This window comes from Panthera onca, chromosome A1 (genome assembly GCF_046562875.1).
Source record: "Panthera onca isolate mPanOnc1 chromosome A1, mPanOnc1 haplotype 2, whole genome shotgun sequence".
NCBI lineage: Eukaryota > Metazoa > Chordata > Mammalia > Carnivora > Felidae > Panthera > Panthera onca.
In genome coordinates, this window is record NC_138339.1 from 28,023,854 (window position 1) to 28,051,487 (window position 27,634).

At 40.8% G+C, this 27,634-nt stretch overlaps 1 protein-coding gene across 1 annotated transcript in view; it reads right to left on the bottom strand.

The window, feature by feature from the left end:
• PRLR (prolactin receptor) overlaps window positions 1-26,527 on the bottom strand; it is a 165,030-nt gene extending 138,503 nt beyond the window's left edge. Inside the window, exon 1 of the mRNA XM_060634473.3 lies at window positions 26,258-26,527. The gene's annotated coding sequence lies outside the window, so the exon portion shown is untranslated. The remainder of the gene's footprint in view (window positions 1-26,257) is intronic.
• Window positions 26,528-27,634: the final 1,107 nt, after the last annotated feature.

Below are 27,634 nucleotides of genomic sequence, written 5' to 3' on the forward strand. Positions count from 1 at the left end.
TTTTTAAATTTTTATTTATTTATTTATTTTTATTTTTTAATATATGAAATTTACTGTCAAATTGGTTTCCATACAACACCCAGTGCTCATCCCAAAAGGTGCCCTCCTCAATACCCATCACCCACCCTGTCCTCCCTCCCACCCCCCATCAACCCTCAGTTTGTTCTCAGTTTTTAACATTCTCTTATGCTTTGGCTCTCTCCCACTCTAACCTCTTTTTTTTTTTTTTTCTTCCCCTCCCCCATGGGTTTCTGTTACGTTTCTCAGGATCCACATAAGAGTGAAACCATATGGTATCTGTCTTTCTCTGTATGGCTTATTTCACTTAGCAACACACTCTCCAGTTCCATCCATGTTGCTACAAAAGGCCATATTTCATTTTTTCTCATTGCCACGTAGTATTCCATTGTGTATATAAACCACAATTTCTTTATCCATTCATCAGTTGATGGACATTTAGGCACTTTCCATAATTTGGCTATTGTTGAGAGTGCCGCTATAAACATTGGGGTACAAGTGCCCCTATGCATCAGTACTCCTGTATCCCTTGGATAAATTCCTAGCAGTGCTATTGCTGGGTCATAGGGTAGGTCTATTTTTAATTTTCTGAGGAACCTCCACACTGCTTTCCAGAGCGGCTGCACCAATTTGCATTCCCACCAACAGTGCAAGAGGGTTCCTGTTTCTCCACATCCTCTCCAGCATCTATAGTCTCCTGATTTCTTCATTTTGGCCACTCTGACTGGTGTGAGGTGGTATCTGAGTGTGGTTTTGATTTGTATTTCCCTGATAAGGAGCGACGTTGAACATCTTTTCATGTGCCTGTTGGCCATCCGGATGTCTTCTTTAGAGAAGTGTCTATTCATGTTTTCTGCCCATTTCTTCACTGGGTTATTTGTTTTTCGGGTGTGGAGTTTGATGAGCTCTTTATAGATTTTGGATACTAGCCCTTTGTCCGATGTGTCATTTGCAAATATCTTTTCCCATTCCGTTGGTTGCCTTTTAGTTTTGTTGGTTGTTTCCTTTGCTGTGCAGAAGCTTTTTATCTTCATAACGTCCCAGTAATTCACTTTTGCTTTTAATTCCCTTGCCTTTGGGGATGTGCCGAGTAAGAGATTGCTACGGCTGAGGTCAGAGAGGTCTTTTCCTGCTTTCTCCTCTAAGGTTTTGATGGTTTCCTGTCTCACATTCAGGTCCTTTATCCATTTTGAGTTTATTTTTGTGAATGGTGTGAGAAAGTGGTCTAGTTTCAACCTTCTGCATGTTGCTGTCCAGTTCTCCCAGCACCATTTGTTAAAGAGACTGTCTTTTTTCCATTGGATGTTCTTTCCTGCTTTGTAAGTCAAAAGATTTTTAAACAATATGAGTGACATCAAAAATCCCAAAGACTGGACTTACTAGTCCTGCACGTGACAATGGTAGAGGTAGCAGGAAGACCTTGAATTCCCCAATGCGACAGATCACGTCTTATCTAACTCTATATATCTACTTTCTAGTATGGTTCCTGATACACCACAAGATCTCAGTAAAAGTTAGTTGACTTGAATTCAGATACCACTCAGAGATGATAATGACGTATCTTTCAAGGCATACACTTAATCACCATTTTAAGGAAGTAAAAAAATATGATGAATTAGATTTCTGCCACTCTTCTCCCCTAGGACATTTGGTCACCTGTAAAAGGGTTTTCTTGGTGAGATACCACTTCAAAATACTAAAGACTAATAAAGAGTTCATCATGTTTTGAATTTATCTATGTATGTAAAATAGAGAAACATGGTAGTCGTTCATACAAACTTGAACTTGAATAAGTGAAGAATTTAGCCAAGATTCATGGAGGAAGTGTATAGAATGATAACATCTTACAACTGAAAAGGACTTAAGACATTTATTACGTTTCTGGAAAGAAGTACCTATTTTTGACTCCTTATAAAGACATGGGGTGGAGGAGGGAAAGGGAGAAGGAAAAATCTAGACTATATAAAAAAAACCAAGACCTGCAGTCAGTCCATAGTCAGAAACCTGGAGGAAATGTCGGGACTAACATGACCCATGGCAGTGAAAAGTGAATCACAACTGCCAACAAACATATGATTTGCTGCTGAAAACAAAACCAAACTGTTGGCTTCAAAGAAGATAGGAAGATAGTTCACTCTTTTCCTGAAAACTGTTCTGCTACCCTCCTACTAAAGCCATCTTCAACACAGCAGGGCATCCTTTCTATATCCACACAAAAGTTTCAACCTTCAGAAAACAGCGAATTTGGATTTTACAAGACCAGGCACTGGATATCTTAGAACACGTATCCAACAAATAAAGACTACAGGGGGGAGGAAGGAAGAGTCCTGGAAGAAAGAGATCTCAAAGATGTCTTTTTTGTGTTTCCTGTTTTGAGAGTAGGAGAATAGGCGGTGGGAGAAGAGATCTTATCTCTATACACAAAACTACATTAGCGGCATTCCTGTTAGAAGCTGATATTGAACTAGGACATGTCATTCTGCCCTCCAGCTGTGAACCAGAAAACTTATAGCCTGGTACAGACTGAGCAGGTCCCAGAACACACTGCACATTCTATGTGTTCACAAATATTGGGTCTAAGTGGATCGGCTTTCATTCCTGGATGAGTAAGCATGAAAAATAAATAGCACAGACAGTGGATAAAGTACATAGCAAGGAAACTGAAGCATCATCTCAGAAACAATTTTAGAAAACTATTTCTCATTCTCAATTGATGTAGAAAAAAAGTCCCTGTGAAAGCAGACAGGTAGCTGTTATGAGATAAAAGGCTGGGTAAGATGAGGAGGATTACAGGGAAACCAAAAACTGGGTAGTATTAACAATAGTATTAATAAGTCCACTGAAGGCAGGAAGAGGCAAAACTGACATGTTAGGACACAGAATCAGACACTCCCTAAAATATAGAAGCCCTACATTGTACTCCTTTAAAGGAATAAATGAGATACAAGATAGTAGATACATCAAGTGGGGCACAGAATCAAATTAGGGCTAATTTATACTCTTGAAAGAGAGACCAATGATCACAGTGAGACAGCACCACACACCCAACAGCAGGGCTAAAATGAAAGAGTGACAACACTAAATGTCACCAGGGATATAGAGCAACTGAAACTCATAAACTGCTGGCAGGGATGTAAAATGGCATAACCACTTTGGAAAACAGTTGTCAGTTTCTTAACAGTTAAATATATTCCCAGTCTTTGACCTCAAAACTCTACCCCTACAGAATTATCAAAAAAAAAAAAAAAAAAAAAAAAAGAAAACAGAAAAGAAAAGAAAAAAAGAAAAAATATGTCCACAACAAACCTAACAAGAATGTTACTAGCAGCTTTATTCATAATAACACCAAACTGGAAATAGCCCAGGTATCCACAAATAGGAAGATCAATAAACAAATCATAAGGTATTCATAGAATAGAATACTATTCAGCAATAAGTGAAATGAATTACTGACACCAGCAACAACATGGATAAATCTCAAAAAATACGTAAAAGAAGTATTATACATAATATTGCATATGTTATATAATATATAATATGTATAATATGATACTCAGAACAAGCGAAACCAATCTAAGGTGATAGAAATCAGATCAGTGGTTGCATCTGGTATTGGGATTACTTGGGAAGTGGCATGAGGAAATTCTGTGATGGGAATGTTCAATATCTTGATACGGATGTGAGTTACTCAGATATATGAGTTTGGCAAACTGATCTAACTTAGGGTATGCTTGAGGTCTTTGTATTTCATTCGATGTAAATTATCTCTCTATAATAAAGCATCCAAATTTTGAAAATACGTATTTAAAAAAAGAGAATAAAGGAAAAAAATATTCGAAATCATAAAAGAAGCTTTAAGAAAAGGAAAAACTCCTAGTGCAAATGGAAGATCTGACTCTGGTAACTGACATGATTCAGCAAGCCTATGAAAATCAGAAAAAGAGCTTACACCTAGATACATTATGACAAAGTATTTGAATTGCAAAGTAAAACCTATACACTTCCAGGAAGAAAAACAGATTACTAACTTAGAGATAAAAATAGGGATCATCTCAGATTTTCCCACCACATGACTAAAGGCAAAAAGCAAGAAAGATGGTTAGGCAAGAATTTTATACACAGAAAAGTGACTATTTATGTTGAAAGCAGACAGAAATTTGTTTAAGTAAATAAAAGGATTCAAAAAAAATTATCTCCTTGTTCTACTTACAATGACTTTTGAGCTGCCTGAGAGATAATTAAAATGAATCAAAAATAAGAAAATTATGGTATAAAGGCCAAAAACTATGTACACAGAAACCAGATAACCATATAACTACGCAAAAATGTATTGTAAATATGATTACATGGCTGAATAGATAAAATAATTCACAAAAGAGAAGTAATATAAAATATGTGATTGACAGTAACCTGAATAAAAAATGTTAATTTATTCTTACAAATATTGAGAAAATGGTTGAAAGGAAGTAAAATGGATTAAACGTCTCATCTTTGATATGGCCATTCAAGCATACCATTTCATTATGAACTTGATTATAAAAGTAGACGGTCATGTCCATGACTCTGGTTAAGTATAAAATACAGGTAAAGTGTTTTGGAAAACGTTAAGTGCAATAGCTTGTAGAAATAAAAAGAGGATGAGTACCTTCTAATTTACTGGAAAAAATAAAAGCAAAACCAAACCATCGTCCATGTGGCAAAAGGTAGATTAAAAAAAAGAGATAAGGTGCCCCCAAAAATAGAAAAATAAAAGATCAAATTAATCTAATATTAACTGTTATAATTGGTGTAACTTTCCAAATGAGAGAAAAAGATTTCTGTGGTCACATACATTTTAGAAATATTTGTTCAACTCAGTTGAACTAGTTTCTTTATTGCTGATCCCAGACTCTTAACATATGAATATAAGTTATGAATCCCTGGGAGAGAAGATTTCATTTGTAGCATTTCCCATGCTTATTTTATTATTTCTCATTGAATGTATTTTAAAAAATGTTAAATAAAAAGCATTCTTGTTAAAATTGATACTAAGACAGGATGTTCACTATCTATTACTATTTAATAGAAGTTATAATCAATGTTATAAGACATCAAATAAAAATTGGATGCAGCTATTGAAAGGAGGAAAATTACCATTTATAGACACCATGATTACAAACTCTTATAATCAACTAAAAATTCTTATAATTAATTACGAGTCAAATAGATAGAAAGAAATCACATGTACATTAGTATTTTTCCTATCAGAGAGCAATATCAGAGAGAAAATATGGAAAAAAAAGACCCATTAATAATGAGAGCCTAAAAGTATAAGACACATAAGAATAACCCTAACATGAAATGTATAGGACCTACATGAGTAAAACTATAACACTTTAACAAGAAATATAAAAGAAAATTCAAGTATGTGGGGAGATGTTCAATGCTTCTTGATGGGCTGAGTCAATATTAAAAAGATTGACAGTTCTTTCATAACTGACCTATACGTTTAATGCATTCTCCAGTTACCAATGGAAGATTGTGTGTGTATGTGTGTGTACACATGCATATACATACATACATACATACATACATACATACATACATACATGTGTATTTATACACACACACACATATGCTTTTCTAACTTTCCAAAATCATTTTAGAGTTTACCCAGGACACACTGACATTAAATTTGAAACTGAAAAGTGATGAGAAGTTATATGCCCTACCAGTTTACATGTTTCATAAAACTCAAAACCAGCGTGGTGTTGGTCCAAGAACTGTCATTTATATGACAATAAAACTAAATAGCTTATTCTGCAGTGGCCAGTAGGATACGCATAAGAACTTAATACATAACCGAACCATTGTTTATCCAGTGAATATGGTCAGCACCTTCCTTGCCCATCATCTCTCTCCTGAACTACTGCAAACAGCAGCCTCCCAAGTGGGCTCCTGCTCATATCTTGTCCATCACTCCCCTCCTCCCCGTTGGCACATACACTCCATGTTATATGCATGGGATATTTAGCATTTAGGTCACTGAACATGAACCTTTGCACATACTGCTTTCCTCTGCCCCAATTCACATCGCCCTGTCTCTTCATTCTCAGCTAGAAAGTTGCTACTTTCCAGAAGCCTTCTCTTAACCTGACGTCCAGATTATGGGACTCATGCTACCCTACACTTCCTCTCACAGAGCTTATACCGTGTTATATTAAACTGGCCTGGTTTTTGTCTTACTTCCTCACTAGACTATAAGCTCTGAAAAGACAAAGCCATCTCTGTCTTGTTTTCTGGTTTACTCCCATCATGTAGCTTAGTGCCTAATACATGACCCTCAACAAGTATTTGTTGAATGAACAGCTAATAAGTAATCACATAGAAAAAAACTGATAGCCTTCAAGCCATAAAAATCTATGCTTACCAAAAATACTGTACATAGAATTAGAAGACAAAGACCAAATTGGGTAAAATATTTATATTATTATAGAAAATAGATTCAATATCCTTAAAATAGAAAGAGTTCATTTTTTAAAAATTAAGAGAATATTGGGAGACAAATAGAAATTTTGATAATGGCTATAAAAGGGAATCCATACAAGAAGAAATATGAAGAATGGTAAATGTATGAAAAAAAATTATTCCTGGTAACGAAAGAAATGAAAATAACATTCTTTTAGACTTATCAAATTGGCAAAATCAGTACATTGCTATGATGGAATGCTATGATGGCTTAAAAAACATGTTTTCAGAAATCATTGACATACATATAATTGATTATCATGTAACATTACATTTTAAAAAGGTTTTGGAAATGTATATATATTGCTAATGTTTTTTAAAAAATGAGAGGAAAAATGATTATATGTAAACAGTAATCTTTTTCTAGGTGGTGGAATTATGGTGATATTCATTTTCTTTATTCCATTCCACAATGCCAGAAAAAAGTAATTAAAATTTTGAGCCTATATAAAAATTCATTTTTCTAACCCTTCACCAACTTGAGGGACCTATTCCATAATATGCTGAACAGCAAACATTTATATTCTTTTTAAAAAGTTTTTATTTATTTATTTTTGAGAGAGGGAGAGAGAGACAAAGAGAGAGAGTGAGAGAGAGAGAGATCATAAACACCAGTGGGAAAGGGGCAGAGAGAGAGGGAGAGAGAGAATCCCAAGCAGGCTCTCCACAGCCAGAGCAGAGCTTGGTGTGGGGTTTGAACCCATGAAGCTGTGAGATTATGACCTGAGCTGAAACCAAGAGTTGGAGGCTTAACTGACTGAGCCACCCAGGCATTCCACAAACATTTATATTCCTATGCAAAATTACTTTCCTCCACCTCCTTAAAGTATCAAAGAAAATTAAACTTTCTTAGACCTGATTCATCTAAGAGGGTTCTTCTCCTGGGGGAGCGCCTTGGTGGTTCAGTTGGTTAAGCATCCAGCTCTTGATTTCAGCTCAGGTCATGATCTCAACGTTCTCACTAGATCAAGCCCTGAGTTGGGCTCTGTGCTGGGCGTGGGACCTGCTTGGGATTCTCTCTCTCCCTCTCTCTGCCCCTCTCCTGCTTGCACAAATGCACATGCTCTCTCTCTCTTCTGTCTCTCTGTGCCTCTCCCCTGATCATGCTCTTTCTCTCTCTCTCTCTCTCTCAAAAATAGATAAACTTAAAAAAAAAAGGAAAAGTTTCTTCTTCTGGGGCAAAATAAGTCAAGAGGTAGGCAAATAAAAAAAATCATCAAAGACCAATAAGGTACTTAAGACCCAAAGTTCAGAATTGACCAGATTTGGAGGATACACCAACTAGTTGGCTTATTGCTGGAAGTAATTCCTAGAGACGGAAATACCACATGGACAGTAAGGAAAGTCATGGCTGGTGAGTTCGTAAACAGAAGCTAATTAAATCTCTTTTTTCATCCTCTGAAGTACGTGCCTGAGATCCCAAAGTACTAAAACTCATGGATGTCAAACTGTGTGGTAAAACATTCATTTCCAAACATTTCCTGAAGGACCATCTTAACTGTTTGATGGTACAAAGGCTTGGGCCACCTTCCAGGCTAGAATTTAAAAATCATATGAGGCAAGTTACTGTTGCTATTCATCTTTCTTGCCAAGTGTCTTAACCTCTAAGCAATGCATAGGCATTGGCTCTTGTTTTCCACGATATTCTCCATACAGTAGCCTGAGTAATTTTCTTTCTAGATGGTTTTAATTTTTTAAAAAGATTAAAAATTAATCTTAAACTATTTTTTCCCTAGTTGGTTTATTTCCTTTTTAAAAATACCAGCAGGATCGTGCTATCCCTCTTCTTCAAACACCTTAAAGGCTTCCTATTGCTCCTTAAGATCCTGTGTGGCCTGGCCTCTCTCTCTCATTCTCCAGCTTTTTCTTATATTTTGTTACTCTGAGTTTTTTTCTATTCCCACACATCTGGCACGCTCTCTCCTGCCTCGGTGCCTTTTGACGTGCTGTTCCTTTTGCTGAATTAACTCTTCCTTCCCATTTTGGTCTAAGGTCAACCATCACTTTCTCAGGGTTACTTCCTTAGTAAATAACATGCCTCTCCTCTGTTGTCCTTACCATACTTACAAACATACATGAATTCGATTGACATCTATTTCCTCATTATACTATGAGCTCTACATGGGAAGAGACTATTCTGCTCACTATTATTTCCCGGGCACTTAGCATAGTGTCTAAGTGGTTTGATATGTTAGTTTCATAAATTTTGCAGGATTACTTCTAATGATGACTATGATACATTTTTTAAAAGTTTTATTTATTTGTTTTGAGAGAGAGTGGGATAGAGAGAGAGAGAGCATGAGCGTAAGCAGGAGAGGGGCAGAGAAAGAGGGAGAGAGAGAATAGCAAGCAGGCTCCAAGCTGTCAGTGTAGAGCCCAACGCGGGACTCAATCCCACAAACAGAACCAGGAGATCATGACCCAAGACGAGATCAAGCGTAGAATGCTTAAACGACTAAGCCACCAAGGCACCCTGTGATAAATTGTAATTTGAATACATATAATTGATCATCATATAACATTACGTTTTAAAAAGGTTTTGAAAATGTATATAAAGTCCTTTTGCACAGGACTTTTAATGCCAACACAGTCCCTCTATAACTGATCTCACTAAATTCAGGTTAACATTTCCCACTGGCTCAGGAAGGCAGAGGAGATAATTCAACGCAAAGGTAGATTTTCCCAGATTAGGAGTGTGGTCTTGTCTGGGCAGCAGAGCTCACTTCACAGCTATTTAGCCCCGTGTGCTAAATTAATGTCCCAAATTTTCTCATCTCACAGAAGTGTGGCTTGTGTAAATTCTGCATGGTTGGTATCCATCACAGACAAACTCTTACCAGAGCTCTTCACTCTACTACAGGATCATTCTTAGGCAAACCAGGATATTAGTTTTGTTCTCATTTTTCAACACTCCAGAAAGCTTAATTGTGGTTACAACTAAGATTTAAAGAAATTACACAACGCATTAGTTGCCAGTTCAGAACGTTTCGCAAGAGTCAATGTTTCCTTTTCATGTGGTCCATTTTGCTCTTCCAAAAATCCTTTCTCAATTTCTTCCCCACTTTCACATTTTTACTTTGTTTATTGCTTGCTGCAGTCAAAAGGTACAACGGGGCAGCATTAGGAAGAGATGATGTGACCAGCCTGGAACACTCTGTCCCTGTCTAGTCCCTATACTTCAAGGACCCAGAGAGCCCACAGAGACTCAGTGATGGAGGCATATAATGATCTAGGAGATGGGGGAGACGGGGTTATTTAAGCACAAATCGTGAAGATTAGAGCTATTCTGTCTGCAAAGATAAAAGCTGTGACAGGATATGGTTAATACCAAGAAAGATAGGAATAGGATAAATAAACTTATTCCCAATACTGTAATTATGTAAAATCTCTTTGCATCAGAAAGAGTTAAGGAAGGGGGAGAGGATTTACTACATCATCCACTTGATAACTTAAGATACTTGTTACCTCAAGGTGTGTTTGTTATGGACTCCAAATATTGATGGGATAAACAAAGATTTTTAAAATTCTCATAGGATATGACAACAGATTCATGATGTAATATAGTATAAATTTTAGTAGATCAAACAAAAATTCAGATAAATTCATGGATGGTATGAGAACGGATTCATAATGTATTATATGACATTAACTAAAATATTAATAAGTTGAACAGAATTTAGTATAAATTGAATCTGTGTTATGACAACAGATGGACACTACAGTATTAAGAAGGTCCAAAACAGAGGTCAGCAAAATATAGGCCAGGGGCCAAATCTGACCCGTTGGCTATTTTTGATATTGAAGTTTTGTTGGAACACAGCCGCACTCCTTCATTTATGCATTCGCCATGGGTCTGTTTTTGTCTGACAAGGGCAGAGTTGAGTAACTGTGACAATGGCTGTGTGGCTCACAAGTCCTAAAATATTTTACTATCTGGCTCTTGACAAAAGAAGTTTGCTGATTCCAGTCTAAGATATATTAGGAACATGCGAACATTATTCATATTTGAGGTCCACATGAAGCAGGATAAAATAAGTTCTTCTACATGAACACTCCTTGGCCGGTGCAGGATTTTGGCTAGGGCAGCAATTCCTGATAATCATGTGAAAAGGCTTAAAAAAATGTGTATTTACCCATCATTTGACCATCGTACCTTTGGAGGTTTGTTAGTCAAGTTAAGGATGCTCCCTGAACGTTAGGAAGATGAGGAGAAAATAGGCTTCTGACTGCATTTAGCTGTTGATGCTTTCCATTTTTGAGCTCCCCATCTATAAAGAATCATGGAATTGTTGGGAAATGAAACTCAGAAATATGAAATGATGTCACAAGGTCAGCTGCAACTGAGACCACAGCTTCAGATTTTCAGATCAAAATACTGCACTTTCCTGTACACCAAATATATTAGCAGTGAATATTTCCACAAAAAAACCAAAGTCATAGTCTTCAGAAATAGTGATTTCTTTTTTTTCCCCAGTGAAGTTCGCTGATATGAAATCAATTTGTATACATGTATTATGACACGACTTTGGTAATCACAACAGTTATGCTGCCTAAGTGGTTATATAAGAGAACAACTTAGAAAAACTGTGCATCGTTGGGTATTTTTGTTCCCACTTTGCATAACAAAACATATATTCTGGGACAAATTTTCACTTGTGGGCAACTGCCTCGATCCCTCTTGTGACAGTATCGCCCAGAATATAAAGACCATTGTTAATTAAAGGTGGAATTTGTAGTTGAATGTAGTTCACACATGACAAATTGGTATCAGCTAGAAGGCTGGGAATCGCTCTTGGGGTTGGCACTATTAAGATCCTTTCATATTTTTAAAACATTTAAAACATTCATACATTCAAAACATTTTAAAACATCCCTTAGAGAATTTAAATTTTCTGTCAAAACCGAGGGGAAAAAGGCAGTTTATGATCAAGATCTCAACTTTGAGACATCAGGATTGAGCTCTTCGTGTACAGGGCTCTGACTGAGTCACCAAGTCCAAGTACGACATTCATTAAAGTAATTTCATTTTCAACCATCGTCAGCAATAACGGGTACCATCCTTCCTCTCCCACTGAATGTTTGCCATCTGCTGGGCAAATTCACCCACAAAAAGGCAGTCTCCATAGCAGCCGTCTACCTACACAGAAGAGATTCCCGGAGAAGCTTAATGCTTTGCCACTGAACAATGCCCTAGCTGCTTGGATAATCAGAGCTACCTATCACGTTGTATGATAATCATGTCCTGTTTGAAATTCATTGCTCCCAAAAGAGTATCAGTGAAAAGGTCCCAGTCAATATCCACTTTGGTTTATTTATTTATTTACTTTCATTTTTATTTTAGAGTGGAAGAAGAGGGGGAGAGGGACAGAGAAAGAAAGGGAAAGAGAAAGAAAGAGAAAGAGAAAGTGAAGAGAAAGAGAAAGAGACAGAGAGAGAGACAGAGAGAGAGAGAGAGAGAGACTCTTAAGCATGCTCCACATTCATTGTGGGGGTCAATCCCATGACCCTGGGATCATGACCTGAGCCAAAATCAAGAGTCAGACACTTAACTGACTGAGCCACCCATTTCTCCATGAAATACCACTGTGGGAAGTGGTTTTACATCTGACATGTATTTGCCAAGTTCTTACTCCATTTCCTGAGAACTTTGGTGAGAATCCATAAGCACCGCTTATGTTCCAGTTGAAGATCTCCCTAAGCTGCCACATGTGATTTCAATTTTACAAGAAATCCACCACCTTTTAAGCTACTACACTTTGATCATGCGTTACATTTCACAGTATTCCCCGGACATGATCGATTCTTACCTTAACAACACAACACAGGCTATGTGGAGCCCTGGTCACTGCTGGTAACTACAAAAGACTATTTTGGTCTTCTGTAGATTTTTGTTATTGGACTCTTACTAGAGACTTTGTTCACAAGTGGAAGTTTCCTTTTTATACCACAAGTTACAATTACGTTGAAGGAATTTGAAATCAATGGAAAGAGTAAGAATTAGACAGTGAATAACAACAAGCCTCTAAACCTCATTGTTCCTTCTAGAGCAGTCCCCAGAGCCAGTGGCACACAGCCAGTGAGTCTGAGGCCCCTTCCATGTGGCTGTTCCATGTGGCTGGCCGGAGGAAGGCAGGCATTTTGCTTTTGTAAGCATCTGACTTTCCACAAAACCCGTATCATTTCATCTCTCACAAGTGGAAACAGACATGCTTTGTTAGGTTGGTTTTCAATCCGAGGTGCCTGGGGCCCAGTTCCTGCAGAGTGGCCCCTGGCCATTGAGGCCTTTGTCCAGTCTGAGAGTCGTCAGCCAGGCTCTCTACCACGAGCAGGAAGCCGTGTTTTCACCAGCCACGTGATTTTGGCAGCGCATCTCCAGCTTTCCTCGTTGTGCTTGCAACAGGACAATAGATTTCGGAGCTTTTCCACTTGCCTTGGCTTTCCCAGAGGAAGAACAAGTGCTTCTTCACTTTCCTCGCTTCTCAGAATTGCACGTCGCCCAACGGGCTCTGATTTGCCTGCTGGCATCAAATGTAGGACAACTGGAGAAGGTATATTTAGCTTATCTCTTAGCTTCGCCTCTCTTGAGGAGTCTTCCCGCGTACTTATCAGATTTGGGTTCCGAAGGCTCATGTTCTCCAGTTAGGCATCTGGCTAGGAGAATGGCCCTGAAAGTACACCGTTTGTGGCTGGGGGTACAAGGCACCAAATCAACAAATTATTACAATTCCCGAGCCTTTCTTCCCTGTGTGACATACGCTCTACCCATCCGAATATATGCGGTCATGGGAGAAGGGCACAAGCTCATTTTGAGGGCCAAGCATAGATGAGGTGTTTTGCATCCATTATTGTACTCCACCCTCGAAATAGTCCTGGAATGTAGGCATTATCATCTCCATTTTTGGAAATAAGGAGACTGAGGCTCAAGTGAAGTTCAGCAAACTTTCCATGGATCCTTCCTCGTGGCACAACTTTGAAGCAGATCCAGTAGAAAGAAGGAATATACTGCTTTTGTATTCGGAGAAGACAAATTCTTTTAGAATTTGCTAGAAGCAGCATATTGGTCTGCTGGTGAAGTGCAAGAAGGAAGGGAAATGGCTGGACCCAATGGCACATATAAGGGTTCCTGAGGGCCTTACAGGCTCATTAAGTCATGCTAAGCTCAGACTCAACACCGAGTCCATGTCCGTGGAATTTTGCCTCACTGACTGTACACTTGTCGGTCTCCCCACTAAGTCATGAATTCTTTCCTAACGACTCCCATGAACGGAGTACTTCCTTGGCCCCAAGTGTTATACATACACTTATTTTGTCTTATTCTCCCAGCAGCTGCTGAATGTATGTTTTGGTGTTCTGACTGTAGAGATGTGAAAATAAGGCACAGAGGGGTGACTCTCACCCTGACACTTAACGGCTCCATCTGGATGATTTATGAAATTGCCATTGAAAATGCATGCCTACCAATACCCATACATGGGCCTCTCATGTAATTGCATTTCCTCCTCCATACTTGTCACCCGAACCCTTCTTCCAAAATACTGCTGTTCATTCTCCACTAGCCACACTGAATAATATACTTGAGTTTAGACAGGAAGCTCCAGTACCCATACAGAATCAGTGCTAGTAGGACTGGGAAGTCAGCAACCGAATGTGGGCTCTAGCTTCACAGAGTCACAGCATCACAGCTATGAAATAACTAAAAGAAAGGACGCCTAGCCCACATTCATATTCATAGTGCATTCTCATGCAGGCCTGGCCCATTTTTGACAATTATCTAGAAAGAGCGATTGCCAATGAGGGCAATGGGTGGCTGTGAGATAGGAGAGAGGAGAAGTAGTTTTCAACGAACAGTCTTTTGTACCTTGAATTTTAAACTGCGCACAGAAACAAATACAATTTTAAAAGTCACAGATCTGAACAGTGTTATGGTTTCAGTGATGTCCTTTGAAAAGTAAAATCAGAAAACTTTGCTAAAAGAAACATAAAACTCTTCTAGTCAAACCCTGACTAACGTGGCAGAGTCACCCTGATGATCGAACAGCTGCCATCACACTGCTCTGATATTTGAATGACTTGGTTTCAGGAGACATCCACATCTGGTAAATATTCACTGTCACTTTTTGCTGAGTGTTTCATCAAAACTGTCCAAAAAAGGAGGAAATTACCTTATTGGTTCAAAGACGAGTTTTTTCAAGTTAAGCTATTTCTAGGGTCCTGAGCTATTTGGAGGATATTCAAAGACTTCAAATGTTTTTCAAACTTTCTTTAATTAACTGATGTTCCACTGCAAACTTCCTAACTTAAATAGGACAAGAGTCTAACGCAACTATAACTATAGTTCTCTTTTTCCTTTATAGTTTTGAATTTGGAAGTTAATACAACCGTAAGAAATATCTGAACATATACTGTATAACACTTGAAAATAATAGTTTTATTGAAAACCAAAGAGTTAAACGAACAGATTGATGATTTGGTTAGATAAATTCAATACTTCCAATGAATGCATGTCAATTTCTATAGAAAATTACCCTATGGCAATTCTATTTAACTATTTAACTGAAATATTTAGTAAGTTAAAACTTATAGCAAAGAAGATACGTTATCACAGTTATTGCCTCCACAATCATCGCTAAAGAATTTAATGGAATTAAAGAAATTTTAATGCATTTCTTTGTATAAACCTCAATTCTGTTAAATTCATTGCTGATACTATCATTAGGAAAGGAAGAAGGTGTGTTACACACACCCTAATTATTGGAAAACTAACTTGAGAGAATTTTCTGGAAGCAGATATGCAGTGGAAGGTAGAGAAAACAGTATGGACTACTATGTTCCCCAGGATTATTTCACATATAATAATGAAACTCTGGAGAGAATCTACAGCATCTCTAAAGCAAAAATGTGGTAACAAATGAATTAATGATCCTTTTGTTGTCATTAGTTTCTAAAGACCAGCTTCAGATGACCCTGGAGAGGAACCAGAATTTGTCGCACAGCATATTGAGAAACTTTGATTTCTTCTGTCTTTTGAGAAGAGACAGACAGGTGGGCACAACACAGGAACTCTGAGCAGTGGGCAGGAGAGGAGGTGAGGAGAAGAGGGGGCATTTCATAGAGTCCTCTGGTGTTGCCAACTCTTTTCAGCCAGCTCTCCGGGAGGGTGCGTGGTTCCCCTCCCACCTTGTCAGATGGCAGGTGGTTTAGACGGAGGTCCTTCTGGAGAGGGACTGAATCATCCAGCCTCTGAATTATGGCATTTCCTCTCCAGTACTGTTCATGAGAGCCCTGCCCTGTTGAAGCGCCTCTTAGTGGTACTGTGGGGTTTATGCAGGAGAAACAAGTCTGACTCTGAAGGTAGCAGCTTCAGTTATACAGGAATTAGAGAAAAGGAGACAGGAGGAAAGCGGCACAGCTTAGTGACTGAGAACCTGGTGCTCTGCAGCCAGCCTCAGTGCAGACCCTGGCTTTGCAACTTTTTTGGACACATGACTTAACCTCTTTATTTCTGCCTCAGTTTCTTCATTTATAAAATGATAATCATAAGGGCACTTAATCAAAGGATGGCTGGGAGGGATAAATGTGAAATTCTTGAAACAATGCCTTGGACGTAGTAAGTGCTTGCTAAATGCTTGCTATTATGATGTCAGCATTTACATGGAGAAACTGACCAACTGCAAAAAGCCCTGTATAAATGCCTGATGGCAGGAAGGATTCGGTAAATGCAGCCAGAGTGTCAAAACACTCAGAAAAAGATAAACTTTAGCAATGTGAATGTGATATTTACAGCCCTTATGGAAAGCACAGTAATCAACAACAACAGAATCCATCAAAACACTCTTATGAGATAAGATGAAATTTTTATGGTTATGTGGTAAAAAGCAACAAACAAGTTTCTCCTTGGACAGGAATTTGATTTTTTTCTGCTTAAATAAGCTGAGGTCAAAATCCCTAACGTTTCCAAATAGCATTAGATATTATTCCATTTCGGTTCAAAACCAGTGGCCTGAGTCAGGAGAGGGCAGGAAAAATGATGTCAGACAATACGAGGTCCGCCATCTGGCCCTACCTCCAAACTTGCTCCTGAACCCAATCCTCCTTCTACTGCTCCCATCTTGGCTGATCCATTGTCACCTCCTCCTGTACCTGCCATGTCCTCCCTCTGCTTCCAGTCTACACTCCATTCTCCACACAGAAGCCTGAGAGATCTCTAAAGTGCCATGTAGAACACATTACTCCCCTGCTTAAAACCTCCCAATGGTTTCCTTAAAGCACCAAAATCCTAACTCCATCCCATGACCTCCGGCCCTCGGGGCTGTTTTCCTGCCCGATGCTCTATCTCTTTGTCACTGTGATCCAGCCATACTGGTCTCCTTTCTGTTTCCCGAAAGTGTCAAATCTTTCCCAACCTCAGGGCTGCTACTCTTGCTGTTCCCTCTACCTGGCCTTCTTTCCTCCCGATCTTTGTGTTGCTTTAACACTGATGTATTAGCTCCAATGCCAACACTTCAGAGAGAACAACTCCCATAATCCTATTTAAAGCAGCTTCATCAGACTCTACTCCCTCCTCACTTTATTTGTCCCCAAAGCACCAACCAACTTACTGGATTTTATTTACCGGTGTCTTCATGTGGATATCTGTTTCCTCTCACTGGACTGTAAATTCCATGAGGACAGGAACTTCATCGCTCTCTCTCCAGGTCATATAACAGCCTTGGGCTACAGCTGGCCCTCCATAAAAGTTGAGCGAATAAAAAATTACCAGTGTCCATGATGCTTGGCTACCAGTGGGTCTTTGCCGACCCTTCTCTCTGCAACCTCCTTCACAATTTCTTCTCCTCTGATGCTGCAACCTTAACACTCCAGATAAGTACAATGATGCATCATTTCCTTTCTCCCCTGCCCTCCAAATCTAGTACAAAACACTGGTTGCTTTTTGGCATTAATATAACCTTCCGGGAATGGCTGGAGCCACAGACTTAACTCGACCCTGGAGAAAATATTCTAAGATTGATTCTACAACCATTTTGTGTACCCTGTGTTTTTTCTTCTACATTTGGGTGACTTGTAATTGTCTCTTTGCAAACTAAAATTTATGACTCACCTAGCCTACTCTGGGGCTGGTAGCCTCTGCATCCCAAATGATCTCTCGGGGCTGAGAGCGTTTTACACAACCTAGTTAGTTCTTGGCCAATTCACGTGGTAAAGTCTATGTATGCAATGACAGTCCATGGAGAATACTGCTGTAATTATATTTTTAATAAGGGTGTGAACAGGAATGGGGTTAATTGGCTTTAAAATGGCTAAGAGAGGAAAGCAAGTGTTGCTAAAGATCAACATAGCAATTGGGAAATTTAATACATGGGCAGCAGAAAACCTTAACCTTTATCTTCCAATCTCATAATTATCAAGCTTTTGGCAATCTTATTTCCAAATTGCACTTACAGAAATCTTAGTCATGAGGCTATGCAGGGCCATTCTGAGTTTGGAGTTAGATAAGTAGAATACTTTTTTTTTTCTCATTTTTTTAATGATTATTTATTTTTGAGAGACAGAGAGAGAGACAGAGCATGAGTGGGGGAGAGGCAGAGAGAAAGAGGGAGACACAGAATTTGAAGCGGGAGCCAGGCCCTGAGCTGTCAGCACAGAGCCCTGACGCGGGGCTCAAGCCCACGAACCATGAGATCATGATCTGAGCTGAAGTCGGTCACTTAACCGACTGAGCCGCCCAGGTGCCCCGGTTATTACTATTGTTATTACTATTGTTATTACTATTGTTATTATTATATATTATTCTAGAAGCCATGTTTCCCAAAGAGTAGAATGACAACACAAATATGGTTTGGATGGTTCTCTGGGGTCATGTGACCTAAAACAAGACAAAAAAAAGAAATATAAATAAGTAATTAAGATTTGGATCTTAGCTGAGCAGTAAGATCTGCTCTTACTGATGCACATTATAATCACCTGGACAACTGTAAATAAATACGGATGCCCAGTTCCATCCCCAGAGCCTTGATTCAACGGTTCTGTGGGTGGGGCCTGGGCATCTGTATTTTTTAAAGCTCCCAAGATGACTACCATGAGCAATCGGTGGTGAGGACTCCTGTTTCAGAGGCTTGATTTTTGCTGTACCTGAAGACATTGGAAATTGTTTTCCAGTCAGTAATGGATTTGGAGACAGAGAAAAAGAAAACAATCATTTGGGGATGGGGCAAAACTAACCCATCTTCTTGTTCTGAAGAGGCTCTAATGTCAAGGCTCCAGCTTCTCCCCATTACCTTTCATAAAGACCTCGCGGCCTCACTACTGGCAGTAAACCCAAAGTTCCCAAAACATACAAAGACTTCTTTAAAAACGGAGCTGTAAAAATTGCTGTGTTTTCTTCTCTTTTTTTCAGGTGTGTAACAAAATAAAAATCAATGTCCTTTCAGAAAACAGGAGTTTCAGAGGAGAGGAGTTGGAATAGCCCAAGAGCCCTGGGGCTTAAGGAGTCTTCCCTTCCCAGAGGTGGGAACGGAGGAGCTGTAACACGCATGGCAACAGCTGCAGGGGAATAGAAACTCCAAGTCGGTGGTGGCCGACCTGGAGCGACTGCTGTGGCCGCCTATGCCTGCTGCCGCTCGTCACAGCACTGCAGCTCGGGCCGACTTGTCATCTTTCACCTACTGATCTGTAACACTGATTCATTCATTGAAGAAATAACATTGCCAGGACAGAGTATTCTAACACCAGCTGGAGACTGCACAGACTCACTCTGGGAGCCGAAGCAGATCCGGGGAATTCAGTGGCTGAGAATTCTAATTTCACCACTGTTGCCAGTTAGCCTCAAGGCCCAAGGCAAGGAATTAAATTCTATTTCCCAATCTGTAAAGTTGGAGAGGTGAGGGACGATTACCGGTTACTGTAAAATAACTACTATGGGGCACTAATGGGCATGATACTAAAGCCCTTTGCAACGTTTATGCAAAGTCTGGTGGGTACAATAAACTGTGGATACCAGCTGCCCGACGCTTAGCCAGGATTAACTATGGGGCACTGCAAAAACACACAGAGTAAGGGAATGGGCAGCTGGTGACAGCTTTTAGCCACCCCCAAGTGGGGAGGATCACTGTGAACACCAATTATCTGTGAATCCCAAAGACCACACAGAGATAGATATACGCGTATATAAAATTTCCGGAAAGACCACACATGCTGATTGTCCATTTAATCTCCTTTAAAATATTACCCTTTAAATTTTATTTCCCATGATCATGATATAAAAACCTTGTGTCTTTTGCTCAGTGGTTTTCAACTCTACGTCAGAATATTCACTTTAGAATATTCTGGGGAGGGGCACCGGAGTCGCTCAGTGGGTTAAGCATCTGACTCTTGATTTCCGCTCAGGTCATGATCTCACAGCTTATGAGTTTGAGCCCCAAGTCTGGCTCTGTGCTCATAGTGTGGAGCCTGCTTGGGCCTTCTCTCTCTCTCTCTCTCTCTCTCTCTCTCTCTCTGCCCTTTCCCTGCTCACACACACTTTTTCTCTCTCTCAAAATAAATAAGCTTTTTAAACCACAATATTCTGAGGAGTTAAAAAAAAAAGTTATACTGATATCCAGTCCCCATTCCATCTGTCTTTAGCCTAGTTTTATGTCCTTCAATGCCCATCTCTTACCTCGTCTTTCTCGGGCACACTGCCCTCTGGAATCTCCAAACTCTGTTTCATTCCTATAACACTTGGAGAATGTTATCTGACATTGATCCTGGTGTCTCCTGTTTATGCCCATATTCTCAACAAGTTAACATGTTCCTCCAGAGCAAAGACCTGTTTTGTTCTGTTATTTTCCCTATGGACTCTGATACAGGCTTCTTGGCTTAGAAGATGCTGAAAAATATGTGTCGCTGTTGATGTAGATACACTAAAATCCGAGTATGCTCAGCTTCTGTCATTTCCCCCTCAGATTTAGGTTTTAAGTGAAAATGAACAGATGTTAACCGTATACCTGAAAGAACATTCCATATAGTGCTTTGCTCAATCTACGGAAAGCAAATTCTTCCCCACAGATGAATGTCTACAGTCCTCAGGTCCTCAGTGATAACCATGGTCCATTTGTTTCTTTGTGAGCACTTTATGTGACATTATCTCATGAACTCTGGACTTCCTACAGGATTGCTGGGGGAATCAGGGTGAGGGCAACGCACAAACCAGTAGACAAAAATAGGATCCAGGCCTCTGACATCCCAGGCCAGAGGCTTCCTCTAACAACTTCACAATCTGACTGCTTTCCCTCTGGAATACATGGAATGGCAGGAACAAATCATATCTCTACTTTGCTGACATGATATTCAAGGGTCATTTTAGCTAATGGACAAAAGAAACCAAAATGGCCTGTGATATTTTGGGGGAAGTCCTTCTGGAAACTGGGACTATGTATTGTTCAGGCTGTTTTAAAGCAAAAGGACAGAGAGGGAGAGATACTCATTACCCCAGTGACATGACTTATTTGATGGACTTTGCACACAAACATGAAGGCTGGCTGTCTCCTAATCTGATTTTACCAGGTTCCAGAATGACAAAGACATTGTCTTTGGAAGTGATTTTAAGGTAAATCTAAAGCTATATTCAAAACGACCCTTTGGTCATAGGATATTTGAAAGCTTCTTGAGATTTACCTGATGGGAAAGACAGAAGAAGTCTGGGTCAAGACTAGAGAAAAAATTACGTTAGGAAGAAGGGAGAAAAGTTTCCTATCGTGTATTTGTCAACTTATTAGTCTATAACAGTACTATTAAATGAAAATATAAAAAAAATTGAAAGGAAACAGATGAAATTAATTTTAGTAATATAGTTCATCTAAACCAATGCATCCAAAATCTTACCATTCTAACACATAATCAATATAAAAATCAATAAGGTTTTTTTTTTTTGTATTAGGTCTTTGAAATCTAGGGTGTAGGGGCTCTCAGATGGCTCAGTCAGTTAAACCCTGACTCTCGATTTCAGTTCAGGTCATGATCTCATGGTTTGTGAATTCAAGCCCTGCATCAGGCTCTGCACTGATAGCACGGAGCCTGCTTGGGCTTCTGTCTCCCTCTCTCTCTGCCCCTCCCCTGCTCACTTTCTCTCTCTCTCTCTCTCTCTCTCTCTCTCTCTCTCTCTCAAGAAATAAAAATAAACTTAAAGAAATCTAGGGTGTATTTTACATCTCAGGCAAGCAGACTGCCATCTCAGTTTGGACTAATCACATTTTCAGTACCTCATCGTCACATGTGGCTAGTGCTGCTGTTATTACACAATTGCACTGGTGTGCAACTTTAGACACACCAACTGGAATTTAGGGCATCAGACAGAAATCACTATCTTCGTTTAGCCGCCCAATATACTTTTGATACTTTCCTTCTGTTAGCTCCTTGCTATCTTCTGGAAGAGATGATCTCAAAAGCTACACGCTGTGCTAGCAAAACAGACCATGGGATTTAAAATATCACCTTTGTAACTTTGCGCCAGCTGCCTGCCTTCTATGGATCTTGGTTTCTTCCACTATCAAAGCAAGACAACAATAACTAACTTGACAGACTGTTGGGAAGGTTAAATAATATACGCATTAAGTCCACAGCACAGCCTAGAAGAATATAATAAGCAATCAGTAATTTCCCCTATATAAAATCCATATTGATTTCCAAGGGGACATCTCATATTTGAGGCTCTACTGCTTAATTTTTTTAATGTTTATTTATTTTGAGAGAGAGAGAGAGAGAGAGAGCACGAGCAAGGGAGGGACAGAGAGAGACACTCAAGCAGGCTCTGCACTGTCAGCACGGAGCTAAACACGGGGCTGCCACAAACCGAGAGATAATGACTTGAGCCAAAACCAAGAGTCGGACACTTAATCGACCCAACCACCCAGGCACCCCTCTACTGCTTCATTTATTCCACTTCCAGATCTTTCCCTGGAGGTTCTTCTGCTAAGGCAGTCCTTTCCCCAGACCTTCATCAGACTGGCTCCCTCTTATTATACAAGTTCAAGAATGACTTTTTTGTGGAAATCTCCTTGGCTGCCCTATTTCAAGTTGCCTCCAAGCCCTGTTAGCCCCCGCCTCTCCTTACCTTCTTCATAGCATTTCTTAATATCTGAAATCATCTTATTTATGTATTTGCTCACCTGCCTCTTATCTGTCACTGTCTCTAGCACAGAAGCTCCACAAGTGCCAGGACCTTGTCTGTCTTTTTCAGAGCTCAGCAAGTTATTTGTTCAATGAATAAATGCTTAATACAGGGAGGTTACCGTAAAGGGTGACCAGGTTCCTTTTTAAAGTAGCAGAGAATGGAGATTCCAGGGCTCTTTTTAAGCTAAAAGAGTCGCTCAGGAAGTTGGTGGCCCAGAGCCAGCCTTGCCTGCTGAGGTTTAGTATTGCCTAACTGGAGTGTCACAGCTGGATCTGGAAAGGGCTGGGAAAATTATTCTTCACAGGCGATTTCATTGTTGCTGCCTGTTAATATGTATCTCATGCAAAGTATATGTTCACACCACTTCAATCACCTAGAAGATTTGGTTATTCCTGCCCTAAATGTTCTAAAGAACTGGGTTGGGACCCAGTTGGCATGATGCAACTTTCTGGTGCCAGGGAGAGTGAGTGCCAAAGTCAGGCAGAACTGGGATCCAAGTCCAGGGATCCCAGGCTTGGATCCCAGCTCTGCCTTTTACCAGCTCTGCAGATTGGGCAAGTAATGTAAATTTTTATAAACCTTGATGTATTTGTAAAGATTTAGATGATAACGCATACCTTGCAATGTTGCTGTGAGAATTAACTGAGGTGATGTAGAAAAGCGCTTCGTTCATCTTAATGGCTCAAGGGACAGTAGATATCAATACTGTCACCTTTGCATGCAAGACTGCCTTGCCACAATATACTGATGGATCTTTGGAAGGGCTACTTGGAAGGGATCCAACTGCCCTTTAAAATTCTGGCATTTCTTTCCCACATTTCTACGTCATCCAGCTTCTTATAACTGAGGGGTAACTGTAACTAAGAGACAGAGGAAAAGAGAGATACGGAGAGACACCAGAGAGAATAAGTTGAGCTGGCTATCTGAGCCACACTGTGAACGATGACAGTGGAGACATTTCTCTTTACAGAGACAGTTTCTCGCGTATCTGGAGATGGATGCAACCATGAAGCCGCTCGAGTCTCCACGCTGAGGTGTTTGTCACTAAGAGCAGAGAGCTAGACATTTCACGTTCAAGATTATGGGCCAAAAGAGAATTGAGAGGAAGGGTCGAGGATCCATGCCAGTCTGGACACATGTTATTTGCGGGCAACACAGAGTGCTCTGCTTGACGGAGATGAAGCAGGAAAGCCAACTCTGTATTCTAGACTCACCACTCATCCCTGAGAATAATCAGACCAGAAGTGACTTTACTCATTCTTTTGCTGACATAAGCCCTGTAGGAGAGAAAGTAAGCTGTTCTAAAAAAGCATGGAACTATTTAACACTTACTTATAACCTCACATTAATATTCCTAACAGCAGCTTATTACTATGAACCAGGCATTTCCATTTTTCAGTTTCCATTTTCCTAACAACCGTGCAAGAAAGGCAGTATTGCTCCCCATTTCACAAACAGGAAAAGTGAGGCTTAGCGTAGTTCAGTAACTTGTCGGAGTGTGGGAGCCCAGATTTGAAGCCCAGTCTGTGGGGTTCCAAAGCTCCACGTGTCCTCTGCTGTACCTTGCTGGCACTGCCAATGGAAGACCCAGGTCCCACGAGACAGGAGTCCCCAGTACTTTAAAAGAAGGTCCACAGGTCCAAAAGAACACTGTCACTACTCCTACCACGCACTGGAGAGAAAACAGCACTTTGTTTCCTTCAAAACAAAGCTTTGGCTCCACTTTCTGGCATCCAGCTAGGTGACCTGAAGAGCTATCTTTGAGACAGACGGTGACCTTTTACAGGTGGCTCTCAAGTGCTGTTTGTAGGACTGAAATCTCTAGGGCTGAGGACCATCACCTTAGGAAAGTCATTAAAAGAGTTTGTGAGGAGGGCTCCCCAGGAAGCAGAGGTTGGTGAAGCCTTTGGGAAACAGTGTCCCAGGAGCTTACTTATGACAGAAGCGCTTTCTCCTTCAGCAGCAAGGCTGACTCCGGACTCCAGAGGAAGGCTGTTACTTCCATAGCCAGCCCAGCTGCCAGCAAGGGTTTAGCTGGGTGGTCTTGATACAAAATGTGCTCAAAAGGAAGGAAAGGAATGTTTGCTTGGGGTTCAGGCAGGATCTTCAAGGAGAGTTACAAACCTTGAGGGATTGCTTGCAAAACTTTATGTACAGTACATAAGAACATTTTTTCCCTTGGGGGAGAACTCATAGATAATTCTCCAAAGGACCCATGATTCCCAATTTTTAAGAATCACTAAAATTAAAAATTTCATCTGCTTCTTCCTTACACTATTCAATACATTTACCCCATTTATATATATAAAATATTATAGGATATATAATTGTATATGTTATGATATATTAAAATATATAATATATATATCATATAGAATATTATCATATAGAATATGCTAATATTCTATATATATCATATAGAATATATATATTGAATATATATAGAATATATATTCTATATATATCATATAGAATATATATATTGAATATATATAGAATATATATTCTATATATATCATATAGAATATATATTCTATATGATATATATAGAATATTAGCATATTCTATATGATTATATATAAAATATGTCATGTATACACACATATAACGTTTAATGGGATATGTATATGGAATGATTAATTTCCCTAAATGTTGCAAAGAAAACAGAGGCCCAGAGAGGACTAGTGCCTTGCCCAAGTTTGCACAGCCAGAGGCGCACTCCACTGACCACGGAGCATGACACTGGGGGCAATCTTTGCCAGTGAACTTGATGAATGAAAACAAACGAATCGCTCCAGATTAAGAATGCTATTTGCAACGTTTTCAAGCCCAATCATATAAAACCCTAAATGGCTAGTCATTAGGGCACCGTGGGCGGCTTCCCCAGGATGCAGGTAGAGGTCACTACGAGGATGTTTTCCTGCTCCAAGAGCCGGCACTCCCGCCCCGCTGGCCGGCTCCCCAGCACCGCGCCCGGATCCCCAGTTACCTGAACGCGCCTGCCCGCGGGCCCGGCCCGCGGCCGCCTCCCCGGCTGGAAGGCCTCCCACCTGCCTCGGCGCCCACAGCCTTCGCCGGCGAGCCCCGCCTCTCTGGCCGGCGCGCGCCGCGCCGAACTTTCCCCGCCCACTGCCCGGGAGGCTGCTCCGCCGCCCCGGGGCCCCGCCAGCCCGCGGGCATCACCTCTCCTGCCCGAGCCCCTTCCCGCTATTTTTTCTTTTCAGTTTGATGTAAATAATTTACATTGTGAGAATCCCGGAGTCACGCCGAAACTCACTCTCCAGGGCGCATCCGAAGATGCCTTACAAAGAAGCCGAATGTGTGCAGTTGTAAGGTGAGGGGGCACTTTTAGTTCTTCTCCGAGGGGGCCAGCAATGCTGACTGCGCTCAGAGCCCCGGCTTTCGCACCTGCGGCCGCTGCTGGGCGGCAACTCTGCCGCCTCCGGCTGGGTTCTGGCGCTTTCCGGGCAGCAGTCCGTGCAGCACGCGGGTCTCGAACCCGCAGTCCGAGCGCCGCGCGCGCGCTACCCTTCCAACTCGCCGGCCTCGAACCCGCAGCCCCCGCGTCTGCCGCAGTCTACTCACTTTTGCCTGGGAGCAAAGTCTGCCGTAACAGTCCGTGAGCACTTCCTGCAAAAGGACGTGGAGATCCAATGGGTGCAAAGCTGTTTCACGAACAGCCGGTAGAATCCAGACAGAGGGTGAGGAGGGAGTAAGACGGGAAGGGGGCGGAGGCGGGAGCGGGGGTTGGGGGAAGTCCAGAAGACTGGAGTCTCAGGACCCCAACCTGGGCGCCTCCGTCCCCAGCCCGGTGGCTCTGTGAGAAGCTCAACTCGGTGCACTTGTTCACTCTTTCTTCATGAGAGGAGGAGTCAGTGTTGCAACATTCTTGTTCCTTGCTGGAGGCAAAACAGTGATTTTCTTCAGCATGCAAAATGTCCGGAGCCTGCCAGTTTTACAAGGTGAGGGAGGTGGGTTGGGGCCCCGGAAGACAGCAAAGACGCGGAGAAGAAATAACCGATGATCCCACATTAGTCTTGCGTGATATGGGCCCCACATCTTCCGCGGGACTGCACCAGAAAATACACTGACAAAACAATAACAAATGTCTCAATACATGGAATGACCTCGAAGATGGTATTTCTCCTGGCAGCCAAGATGTGGAGTGTCTCCGTGTCAAATTTCTTTATTTCTGAGGAACAGCAGGTTGACGATATTCGAGGGGAGGGTCTCCAGGGAGTTGAATCTCCCCTTCCGTGAGAAGAAGGAGGGGTCAGAGTGAAAGGGACAAAAGCAAATAAACAGTGACCTAAGGCAGGTTTTGCTTTCTTTTTTGATACCCCGAAGCCGAAACTTCCAGGGTGCTGTGTTTATTTTCCGCAGAAAAGGTGGTAGGGCCACTCTTTTGTTGTTTTCCACAAATGTAGGATTTATTTTTTTCTAACAGGGTCTTTTTATTTGCTAATAACAAAACCATGCAGGAAGGCCACCTTTTCTCTTGCAAAAAAGTGCCAAAATAAATAGTACCTGCCTGAATCAAATAGTTATCTCTCAATTAGTGAGTTGCTAATGTCTGTTTGGTGCCATTGATTAATCCTGCAGCTGATTGTTTCATAACCCAGAGGGGTACCAGAGAGATATTTTAAACAAAGGCTATTGAGTTTCAAAAATAAAAGTTAATTGGAACACTGGGCTTTCCCCCTTCGGTGCCACTTTTCCTGCCACTCTGGAATAACTGGCAAATGATATTCTTCAGCAGCCACTTGCCAGGTCTCAGGAAGATGTTGAAGACCCCAGGATGCTTTGGTGATTCTTTTGGACTGGAAGTCCAGATGCACCTGCATAGGTACAATCACCTGGTGCTTCCCGTTCCAATAACATGGCCACAGACTCCATCTGGTCTTTGGTGGGAGTCTACGGGGAGATGCACCTTTCAGGCACAGCCTTCACATGCTTTCTGTG